This window comes from Salmo salar, chromosome 21, assembly GCF_965601325.2.
Source record: "Salmo salar chromosome 21, fSalSal1, whole genome shotgun sequence".
NCBI classification, from domain to species: domain Eukaryota; kingdom Metazoa; phylum Chordata; class Actinopteri; order Salmoniformes; family Salmonidae; genus Salmo; species Salmo salar.
The window spans coordinates 29,647,855-29,660,647 of NC_138311.1; the positions used below are offsets into that span (position 1 = coordinate 29,647,855).

At 43.5% G+C, this 12,793-nt stretch overlaps 1 protein-coding gene across 1 annotated transcript in view; it reads left to right on the top strand.

The window, feature by feature from the left end:
- The first annotated feature begins 533 nt into the window (after window positions 1-533).
- Window positions 534-12,793, top strand: part of LOC106582114 (gap junction alpha-5 protein) — a 30,127-nt gene continuing 17,867 nt past the window's right edge. The window contains exon 1 of the mRNA XM_014164867.3: window positions 534-1,311. The gene's annotated coding sequence lies outside the window, so the exon portion shown is untranslated. The remainder of the gene's footprint in view (window positions 1,312-12,793) is intronic.

Genomic DNA, 12,793 nt, shown 5'->3' on the forward strand with positions numbered 1-12,793 from the left:
TAGGTATATTCCGTGACATAATGAATCATGTTACCTACACATTTCGCCACAAAAAAAATCACGGTAGTTACATAGTATGCTGGGAAAGTATGTGTTGCAATGTCAGACTGTTGCTTATGCTGACTACCACTTTAAAGACAATATACTGTTGACGGTAGTAAAACAAAAAAACACAGAACAAAGACTGAGTAAAACACACAACAAAGACAAGTAATTCCTCTGAAAGCTTTGTCAGAACGGAATTCCTATTGATCCCTGAACACAATTCCACTTCCCTTCCCGATGCTAAGGAATTCTTCCCACCAAAATAAAGTGCCAGGGAGCCTACCAGGGAATCTGTGAGAGGGATGTACCATAAGAAGACGGGGGAGGGAGAGGACAGAGGAGGGAGGGAGGGAGGGAGGGAGGGAGGGAGGGAGGGAGGGAGGGAGGGAGGGAGGGAGGGAGGGAGGAGACTGCGGATGACAGAGAGGCAGGGAGGAGGGCAGAGAGGAAACCCTCTCTCATGATGCCCCTACTTTTCTTCCCGTGCCCCTTGCACAAGCCAGCATTCCCACCCTGGGACAGCACAGAGCTCCAGCACTACTCCACTCTACTCTACAGAGATCCTACTCCACTCTACAGAAATTATATTCTTCTCTGATCTACCCAGCTCCTGTTGATTATATCTGACGGTGTGTCTGCAAGAGGTACGACTCAGGATCACTGATCTCCACCAACCTCTGTCCTCCGACCCAGCCCATCTCCACTCATCCCACCAGGTCATCACTCCTCTACGGCCCGGTCCCATCTCCACTCATCCCACCAGGTCATCAGTCCTCTACGGCCCGGGCCCATCTCCACTCATCCCACCAGGTCATCACTCCTCTACGGCCCGGTCCCATCTCCACTCATCCCACCAGGTCACCACTCCTCTACGGCCCGGTCCCATCTCCACTCATCCCACCAGGTCACCACTCCTCTACGGCCCGGTGCCATCTCCACTCATCCCACCAGGTCACCACTCCTCTACGGCCCGGTCCCATCTCCACTCATCCCACCAGGTCACCACTCCTCTACGGCCCGGTCCCATCTCCACTCATCCCACCAGGTCACCACTCCTCTACGGCCCGGTCCCATCTCCAATCATCCCACCAGGTCACCACTCCTCTACGGCCCGGTCCTATCTCCACTTATCCCATCAGGTCACCACACCTCTACGGCCCAGTCCAATCCACCATTCCATCAGTCTCTGAGGTGAAGACCCTTTGGGAAGCAGCTAGGACCCTCTTCCTCAGTACTGACAGCCATCACCATCTGTAGCACGAAAAGGTAATTTACCACCACATCACCCTCGATGGGACACACAAACATAGGAAGGACACTTCAGAGTAGATCAGGAAACTTGTGGAAATGGACCAGAGTCTTAATTTGTCCCTTTTCATAGGTGCACTCAAGGCTAACAGGACTCACACATCTGTCACTCAGTGAGTGTGTGTGAGGGTTTTATAGAGGTATGCTATTAACATCTGTCTCTTGTATTCATACTATATAGTTGCTGGGCCACTAAAGCATCATACCCAGTGTCTCTGCCTTTTACTAGTTGAGCCGATTTATAGGGGTCCTGGTGTGTGTTAGTCTCACTCTTTCTCTCAACACTGACTCATCCAGCCAGCCAGCAGCTCCAGAGACAAATATATTTTAACAAATGACTCCACTGTTCCACTGTCTAAGATGACAGGGGTCTCTTAGAGCAGTAAATGTCCTTATATTAACAAATGTTTCTTTCATGAAGGTTATTCATATAGCTACAACACCATTTTCAATCTACAATAATTTACAAGACAATGACAAGGCATCAGATTGGATGGCTTGACATAAGATTGCTTACATGAAGTATCAAAAACAGGATCATTAACAAATACAAGACTTTCACCAACTCGACATTAAATGAGATGACAGATGTGTACCTTTTTCCATCTCTTTGTTTACCGAAAGATGCATAGTCTCATGACCATGGCTGGATGTAGCCTTTTGGGGGCCATAATTGAGATTTGGTTGGGGAGCCCCACCCACCAAGAGGGCAAAAATGTTGAGTTGCCCCCCTTTTGATGGAGGAGAGAAAAATGTATGTTTTAAAGTTTATTTCCTGCAGTTCTACACATTTTGCCATGACTTATGTTAATGATATTTGAGTGAGAGTGACTAACGAAATCAATAGGGGACTCCTTCAGGTCAGGGCCCCAGGGCAGCCAGGGGTACTTCCTGATAGTGAGCATACATTGCGGTGCAGCTAGAAATAAAGATACTATTGATAAGAAAGACTGTTGTAACACTGATGCTACCCTATTGCACAAACATTCCATGGTTTGACACAACCCTGTTTATTAGAAGAACTGCTGAAAAGTGAAGAGATAACTGCAGGAAACATCAAGACACACCCGGTCTCTTTTTTGCATGCTACTGGTTATCACCTTACACTCTACCTCATGAAAAGATTAAATCCAATTTGATAATCCTAAGAACCACAGTAAATATAAATGTACTTCCCGAAGGCAAAGCATATAGCAACTGAACTTTAGAATCAAACTAGAATCATGTACAAAACCTGCAATGAACATTTTCTTTTAAAACAAAACTTTAATGCAGGTACTATAATTGATAATCAAACATCAATAGTCTTCCCCTCCGGCAACAGGCTGGTGTCTGGGCTGAGCGACCCAGTGTAACACTGTGCAGTTAAAACAATAGCTCATAACAGGGCTGTGGGTCTGTGTACAGTTAGTGGCAGATGAAAAGGCAGACCTCCATGTAAGGTAGCAGATGATCTGGCTAGCTGCGTGGCGTCTGGTGGGGTGAGACGGTGACTGATATATGGCTCGCCAGTCCTCAGGGTTTGCTGGTGGCTCGCTGCTCTATAAGTAGCAGTCGTGTGGCAGGTGACTAACCCACTCTGCGATTTAGGAAGTATTTTTCCCCCCGTCTTCCACTGTCTCCCCCCAACTCACCCAGGGGGGTCTGTCCCCACCCCACCCCTGCCCCTCCATGGCTAAACTAAGTCGGTTAATAGTCAATGTGTTTAGAGAGGATGGCCATTCAGACCTCAAACAGTTGACGTCTCATATACACATATACAGTTTATTAGGTACACCCATCTAGTACCGTTTCGGACCCCCCTTTAAGCACCTGCCTTATGTCAGGGTGGGGGTCGCATCCTTACCCAACCTCTTTGTTCTCCAATGGTACACCAAGCAGTGTGTTGGGATTTCATAGAGAGAGGTGGGAGGAGGGTGATTTTATGTTTTCTTAATATGTCTCTGAAGTTGTGCCCCTTTTACTAAGCTGTCACTGCAGGGTATATGCATTTGGGACTGTTATTGAAGAGGATATTTTGTTCTCCCCCGCAATGAAATCGGGGAGGGGACTGTGGATTTGTCTCCGTCTGTTAGTAAGTTAGTATGTTCGTTTGTACGTTAGTCACACACGATATCTCAGACAGCACTGGCCCAATTTTGACGAAACTTGGGTGAATGATGCGTCTTGCCACAGAGATCTGGCATTAAAAACATTCATAGATTGGCCAGATGGTGGGGTTAAAACAATAGATTGAAAATGCTAACTTTGAAAGGTCACGCGCCTCACCCCATTTGACCTAAAATCATGAAATTCAGTACATAGCTCCCTCTCCTCACAAGGAACAGATTTGCCTCAGGGACCCATAAGGTCGGCCTTGATGGATTTTCCGCCATTTTAATTTCGTGACAAACACTTAACGCTACTCTCCTGTGTCGTGTCTTTACTATGGATTAAATTATATATGACATACTATTTTATCAATTGAATTCTCTGTAATTAATATTACCTGATTAAACTTATAAAGTCGTAGTCATATACAGTACCAGTCAAAAGTTTGGACACACCTACTCATTCAAGGGTTTTTCTTTATTTTTACTATTTTCTACATTGTAGAATAATAGTGAAGATATCAAAAGTAGGAAATAACACAAATGGAATCATGTAGTAACTAAAAAAGTGTTAAACAAATCAAAATATATTTGAAATTTGAGATTCTTCAAAGTAACCACCCTTTTCCCTTTTCCTGAAAGCTTTGCACACCCTTGGCATTTTCTCAACCAGCTTCATGAGGTAGTCACCTGGAATGCATTTCAATTAACAGGTGTGCCCTCTTAAAAGTTAATTTGTGGAATTTATTTACTTCTTAATGTGTTTGAGCCAATCAGCTGTGTTGTGACAAGGTAGGGGTGGTATACAGAAGATAGCCCTATTTGGTAAAAGACCAAGTCCATATTATGGCAAGAACAGCTCAAATAAGCAAAGACAAACGACAGTCCATCATTACTTTAAGACATGAATGTCAGTCAATCGGGAACATTTCAAGAACTTTGAAAATGTCTTCTAGTGCAGTCACAAAAACCATGAAACGCTATGATGAAACTGGCTCTCATGAAGACTGCCACAGGAATGGAAGACCCAGAGTTATCTCTGCTGCAGGGGATAAGATCATTAGAGTTAACTGCACATCAGATTGCATCCCAAATTAATGCTTCACAGAGTTCAAGTAACAGACATATCTCAACATCAATTGTTAAGTGTGTCACACATCCAGGCTGTGTAGGGGCTATTTGAAAAAGAAGGAGAGTGATGGAGTGCTGCATCAGATGACCTGGCCTCCACAATCACCCGACCTCAACCCAATTGAGCTTGTTTGGGATGAGTTGGACCGCAGGGTGAAGGAAAAGCAGCCAACAAGCACTCAGGATATGTGGGAACTCCTTCAAGCCTGTTCTAAAACCATTCCAGGTGACTACCTCAGGAAGCTGTTTGAGAGAATGCAAAGATGTCATCAAGGCAAAGGGTGGCTATTTTGAAAAATCTAAAATATATTTTGATTTGTTTACACTTTTTTGGTTACTACATGATTCCATTTGTGTTATTTCATAGTTTTGATGTCTTCACTACTCTTCTACAATGTAGAAAATAGTAAAACTAAGAAAAACCCTTGAATGAGTAGGTGTGTCCAAACTTTTTCCACATTTTGTTACGTTACAGCCTTATTCTAAAATGGATTAAAAAAAATCCTTATCAATCTACACACTATATCCCATAATGACAAATGTATAAAAAAAAGTTATCTGAAATATCACATTTACAGAAGTATTCAGACCTTTTACTATGTACTTTGTTTAAGCACTTTTAGCAGCGATTACAGCCTTTAGTATTCTTGGGTATGATGCTACAAACTTAGCACACCTGTATTTGGGGAGTTTCTCCCATTCTTCTCTGCAGATCCTCTCAAGCGCTGTCCAGTTGGATGGGGAGTGTCGCCGCACAGCTATTTTCAGGTCTCTCCAGAGATGTTTGAATTGGTTCAAGTCCGGTCTCTGGCTGGGCCACTCAAGGACATTCAGAGACTTGTCCCGACTTGTCTAGTTCTTGTGCTTGATTTCCTCCAGACGTGACGCTTGGCATTCAGGCCAAAAAGTTCAATCTTGTTTTCATCAGGCCAGAGAATCTTGTTTCTCATGGTTTGAAAGTCCTTTAGGTGGCTTTTGGCAAACTCCAAGTGGGCTGTCATGTGCCTTTTTCTGAGGATTGGCTTTCGTCTGGCCACTCTACCATAAAGGCCTGATTGGTGGAGTGCTGCAAAGATGGTTGTCCTTCTTCACAGAAGAACTCTGGAGCTTTGTCAGAGTTACCATCGGGTTCTTGGTCACCTCCCTGACCAAGGCCCTTCTCCCCGATTGCTCAGTTTGGCTGGACGGCCAGCTCTAGGAAGAGTCTTGGTGGTTCCAAACTTCTTCCATTTAAGAATGATGGAGACCTCTGTGTTGTTGGGGATCTTCAATGCTGCAGAAGTGTTTTGGTACCCATCCCCAGATCTGTGCCTCGACACATTCCTGTCTTGGAGCTCTACGGACAATTCCTTCAACCTCATGGCTTGGTTTTTGCTCTGACATGCACTGTCAACTGTGGGACCTTATATAAACAGGTGTGTGCCTTTCCAAATCATGTCCAATCAATTGAATTTACCAAGGGTGGTCTCCAATCAAGTTGTAGAAACATCTCAAGGATGATCAATGGAAACAGAATGCACATGAACTCAATTTCGAGTCTCATAGCAAAGCGTATGAATACTAATATACTAATATACTGTTTTTTATTTAGAATACATTTGCAACAACAACAAAAAAATCGACGGTTTTCGCTTTGTCAGTATGGGGTATTATGTGTAGAATTATGAGAATTATTTGTTTTATGTATATATACACATTTTAGAATTATGCTGTAATGTAACAAATTGTGGAAAAAGTGAAGTGGTCTGAATACTTCCACAATGCACTGTATATACTGTGTATATATACAGTGCCTTCAGAAAGTATTCATACCCCTTGAATTATTCCTCCCTTTGTTCTGTTACAGCCTGAATTCAAAATGTTTTAAGTATATTTTTTTCTCTCAACCATCTACACACAATATGCCATAATTGCAAAGTAAAAACATGTTTTTAGACATTTTTGCAAATTTCATGAAAATTAAATACAGAAATATCTCATTAACATCAGTTACATCTAATTTACTCCCCTGAGTCAATGCATTTTATAATCACCTTTGGCAGCGATTACAGCTGTGAGTCTTTCTGGTTAAGTCTCGAAGAGCTTTGCACATCTGGATTGTACAATGTTTGCACATTATTATATTTTTAATTCTTCTATCTCTGTTAAGTTGGTTGTTGATCATTGCTAGACAGCCATTTCCAAGTCTTGCCATAGATTTTCAAACTGATTTAAGTCAAAACAACTATAACTAGGCCACTCAATGTGGTCTAAATAAGTATCTCTAGTATATATTTGTTCTTGTGTTTTAGGTTATTGTCCTGCTGAAAGGTGAATTCATCTCCCAGTGTCTGGTGGAAAGCAGACTGAATCATGTTTTCCTCTAGGATTTTGCCTGTGCTTAGCTCCATTCCATTTATTTTTAATCCTGAAAAATTCCCCAGTTCTTAATGATTACAAGCATACCCATAACATGAGTCAGCCACCACTATGCTTGAAAATATGGAGAGTGGTTCTCAGTAATGTGTTTTATTGGATTTGCCCCAAACATAACATTTTGCACTCAGGAAAAAAAGTTAATTGCTTTGCCACATTTTTTTGTATTTTTTTATGTGCAGGCATCCTTATTTTCCCTCTGTCAATTACGTTAGTATTGTGGAGTAACTACAATGTTGTTGAGCCAACTTCAGTTTTCTCCTATCACAGCCATTACATTCTGTAACTGTTTTAAAGTCACAATTGGCCTCATGATGAAATCCCTGAGAGGATTCCTTCCTCTCAGGCAACTGAGTTAGGAAGGACGTCTGTATTTTTGTACTGACTCAAAGGGATATTCAATGTCTGTTCATTTTTTTACCCGTCTATCAATAGATGTCCTTCTTTGCGAAAGTTTGGAAACCTCCCTGGTCTTTGTGGTTGAATCTGTGTTTTAAATTCACTGCTTGACTGAGGGACCTTTCAAATAATTGTGGGGTACAGAGATGAGGTTTTCTTTAAAAGAGAATGTTAAAAATGATTTTTGCACACAGAGTGAGTCCATGCAACTTAATATGTGACCTTTCCTGCAGTCAAATAACCAAATCGCCCTCTAGTGGCATCATGGGTGGAATGCTATTCTTTTTTTTTATATTTAATTTCATAATTAATCAACATTATAATTTTTTTACGGCAGAAATCCGGTGTTTCTATGTCAAACGGTTTGTTATATTTCAGTGTTCTGCGATGTGTAGAAAGTGTAATATTGGGACTCAAACTCAAAATGTAATACTTTCCAACTCTATATCTGACATGGTACAGGTATCTTCTTTTTCTTAAGCCCATAACCATGTGTGTTAGGTGTATACTTTTGTTTCAAAGTAGATTTGTTTAAGACTACCAATAAACACTGTGTGATTTAGCCCACAGCAGTAAAAAGGTTAAGATAACTTTTATTCCTAAACTTATTTAGGCTTGCCGTAACAAAGGGGTTGAATACTTCTTTACTCAAGACATTTCAGCTTTTCATTTTTTATTAATTAGTAAAAAATTCTAAAACATTATTTCACTTTGACATGATGGGGTATTGTGTGTAGACCAGTGACACATTTTGTTTTATTCAGGCTGTAACACAACAACATGTGGAAAAAGTCAAGGGGTATGAATACTATCTGAAGGCATAGTATTTTATATATTGTTGTCTTCTATGGGGACAGAGAGGATGTGCGTCACTGATCATTCCAGGCCCCCAGTGTCCACTCTGGAGCGTGGAGCTCAGCTGGTTGGCTACTGGTCTACTCTAGAAAGCCTATGTAAATTGGCCTTTAAAATGTGTTTATTATGATCAAGCACGATCCCTACAGTGAATTCTTTTAAAGATCGCTACGAATTGAGATATTTCATTAAATAGTGATCCATTCTGACTACTACATTTGTGACTCACAACCTGGATTTGGTCTTATGTAGCAAAACTTGAAATTGTGTTTTTTACATTGGATAAAAGTAAAGACTCAGAGCTACAAAATTATATATCATACACTGCATTTGAGGAACCATGGGAAAGTAATTCTGCTTTTAAAGTTGATCAACTTGTAAACTCACTTTTGAGAAAATGGCCTTTGAATGTTTTGGTATCTAGTGAAGAGCTCTTCTTTGTCTACACCCATTCAGCATCATTCATACCCTCTTAAGCTTTAGCCCCACCCATCTCGTTTCGCTCTCGGAGCGCACACTTGTCATCACACAGGACCACGTGCTGACACAGACCAATTACGACCGGTAGACTGGGTTGACTATCTCAGGCAGGATGAAAACGTTTACATCGACCTTTGCTAGTTACGGCCACTTTCACCATGATCTTCAGCGATTTTTTTTTTTGGTGCCATTCAGCAATATGGCGTGCTTCAAATTCAAATACTTGTGGCTTCATGCGCCATCAGGAGTTTTCCCTAGGAATATGTCGATGATGTCATTGCTATCACTATCTACTGGTTTTAATGTCTATGGATCAGACTAGTGATGAGAGCAGTAAAGGGACAATGTGTAAATCAACCCTGCCCCTGTTGTTCCTGTCTGGTGGATACGTGGAGAGGAAGGAGAAATTGTGGATGGGATTATGGTGAGGGAGGTGGCAGAGGGGTTTGTGATGGGAAGGGGTTGGAAAGAATAGGGGATAGAGGGGTTGATGTTTTGGAGCAAGACTGACTTCTCTCAGTCTTTTCAGTGTGAGGCAATCATTTTATATGGAAACTCAGGATAGTTGTACATAGATATGTAGTTTCATATAGTTCAGTAAGGTAGATTGTCCAGTTATGATACTACTCTTGCGGGAGTTCCTTGCGGGAGCTCCTTGTAGATAGTTCATCCTTTATCCAGTCTTCAATGCTCTGAGGTTGTGGGTTTGGTTTTTCAAATGAGTCATCACTTGTTAAATGGCATTGGTTAAGGCAGAAAAAAGTCCTACAGTCAGTGTTTTACAAGACAGCTATAAATTGTAGAGATCAGTCCCATGAATGCAGTGGTTGATCTCCAGCTGTAAAATCACTAACTGCCCTCTAAGGCAATGCTTTGAGCCCAGGCAGAGAAAAGGAGAGGAGGGTAGAGGCATCGGACAGGATTTATTGTTGTTGTGTTGCTTCCTTCCCTGGCTTGCTTTGAGAGAAAACACTGCATCCATTCCGGTGGCTTTTTCAACCCTGCTGCTGCTGCTACTGGGTCTGTACCTGCTCTTAATTAGGACATCAGTTACCACCACACATTATTGATGCAGTTTGCTAGTCATGTCATCTCTATGGACTATAGCCTGGTTGCTCTCCAGCCCAGGTCCAGTCAATGTCCATGTATGTAAAAACTACTGTAAATACTACTACACTGAACGACAGGTTGTCCATATCACTCGGTGTGTTCTTCTTGTTATTTGCTGATGTTCTGGGTTCCTGATCCATTCTCTATCTATAGGCTACTCCACTAAAGGCCCCTATGGTATGAGTTCGGGCATCACACCCACTTTTCCAAACCTCTCTAGCCCTGTGTTTACAGTATGTTCACTAAATGTAGTCCAACCACACTTATTGCTGTCACGCCCTGACCTGAGAGAGACGGTTTATTTCTCTATTTTGTTAGGTCAGGGTGTGGGGTGGGCATTCTATGTTTTATATTTCTAGGTTTTGGCCAGGTATGGTTTCCAATCAGAGGCAGCTGCCTATCGTTGTCTCTGATTGGGAACCATACTTAGGGAGCCCTTTTTCCCTCCTTGAGTTGTGGGATCTTATTTTTGTACTGCTCGGTAAGCCTGCAAGACGTGACGGTCGTTTACCATTGTTTATTTGTTTAAGTGTTCTGAGAAAAAATAAATATCAAGATGAACACTTACCACGCTGCACCTTGGTTTACTCCTTTGGACAACCGTTACAAATGCAAAGTGTGTCGGCCTACTGTCCAACCTCAAACCCCATCTCTAAACATACAGGCTACTCTCACTCTCTTTTTGTTAACAATAACTATCTCTATAGACTACAATACAGACCCCAGACTCTCGCTATGCCAATGCAGCCTATGGTTTCATTAGCTTATCCTCTCTCAAATCAAATCTAAGCTTATTGGTCACTTACACAGATTTGCAGGTGTTATGGCAGGTGCAGTGAACACTGATCTTACTAGTTCCAACAGTTCAGTAGAATGTCAGGAAATAGTGCTAAGAGCCTTGGCGTGACCCTGGACAACACCCTGTCGTTCTCCACTAACATCAAGGCGGTGACCCGATCCTGTAGGTTCATGCTCTACAACATTCGCAGAATACGACCCTGCCTTACACAGGAAGCGGCGCAGGTCCTAATCCAGGCACTTGTCATCTCCCGTCTGGATTACTGCAACTCGCTGTTGGCGGGGCTCCCTGCCTGTGCCATTAAACCCCTACAACTCATCCAGAATGCTGCAGCCCGTCTGGTGTTCAACCTTCCCAAATTCTCTCACGTCACCCCGCTCCTCCGCACACTCCACTGGCTTCCAGTTGAAGCTCGCATCTGCTACAAGACCATGGTGCTTGCCTACGGAGCTGTGAGGGGAACGGCACCTCCGTACCTTCAGGCTCTGATCAGTCCCTACACCCAAAGAAGGGCACTGCGTTCATCCACCTCTGGCCTGCTCGCCTTCTTACCTCTGCGGAAGCACAGTTCCCGCTCAGCCCAGTCAAAACTGTTCGCTGCTCTGGCACCCAATGGTGGAACAAGCTCCCTCACGACGCCAGGACAGCGGAGTCAATCACCAAATCAAATCAAATTGATTTATATAGCCCTTCTTACATCAGCTGATATCTCAAAGTGCTGTACAGAAACCCAGCCTAAAACCCCAAAACGCAAGCAATGCAGGTGTAGAAGCACGGTGGCTAGGAAAAACTCCCTAGAAAGGCCAAAACCTAGGAAGAAAACTAGAGAGGAACCAGGCTATGAGGGGTGTCCAGTCCTCTTCTGGCTGTGCCGGGTGGAGATTATAACAGCACATGGCCAAGATGTTCAAATGTTCATAAATGACCAGCATGGTCAAATAATAATAATCATAGTAGTTGTCGAGGGTGCAACAAATCAGCAACTCAAGAGTAAGTGTCAGTTGGCTTTTTCATAGCCAATCTTTGAGAGTATCTCTACCGCTCCTGCTGTCTCTAGAGAGTTGAAAACAGCAGGTCTGGGACAGGTAGCATGTCCGGTGAACAGGTCAGGGTTCCAGCAGGTCTGGGACAGCAGGTCTGGGACAGGTAGCACGTCTGGTGAACAGGTTAGGGTTCCATAGCCGCAGGCAGAACAGTTGAAACTGGAGCAGCAGCACGGCCAGGTGGACTGGGGACAGCAAGGAGTCATCATGCCAGGTAGTCCTGAGGCATGGTCCTAGGGCTCAGGTCCTCCGAGAGAGAGAAAGAAAGAGAGAAAGAGAGAATTAGAGAGAGCATATTTAAATTCACACAGGACACCGGATAAGACAAGAGAAATACTCCAGATGTAACAGACTGACCCTAGCCCCCCCGACACATAAACTACTGCAGCATAAATACTGGAGGCTGAGACAGGAGGGGTCAGGAGACACTGTGGCCCCATCCGATGAAACCCCCGGACAGGGCCAAACAGGCAGGATATAACCCCACCCACTTTGCCAAAGCATAGCCCCCACACCACTGGAGGGATATCTCCAACCACCAACCTACCGTCCTGAGACAAGGCCGAGTATAGCCCAGAAAGATCTCCGCCACGGCACAACCCAAGGGGGGGCGCCAACCCAGACAGGAAGACCACGTCAGTGACTCAACCCACTCAAGTAACGCACCCCTCCCAGGGACGGCATGGAAGAACACCAGTAAGCCAGTGACTCAGCCCCTGTAATAGGGTTAGAGGCAGAGAATCCCAGTGGAGAAAGGGGAACCGGCCAGACAGAGACAGCAAGGGCGGTTCGTTGCTCCATCCTTTCCGTTCACCTTCACACCCCACCACCTTCCGGAGACACCTGAAACCCCACCTCTTTAAGGAATACCTGGGATAGGATAAAGTAATCCTTCTAACCCTCCCCCCCCACCCTCCCCCCCCCCAAAAGATATAGATGTACTATTGTAAAGTGGTTGTTCCACTGGATATCATAAGGTGAATGCACCAATTTGTAAGTCGCTCTGGATAAGAGCGTCTGCTAAATGACGTAAATGTAAATGTAAATACAATACAAATACACCAATAACCAAAAATAGAATCAAGACATAACAATCCCAGTTACAGTTACTAAACAAC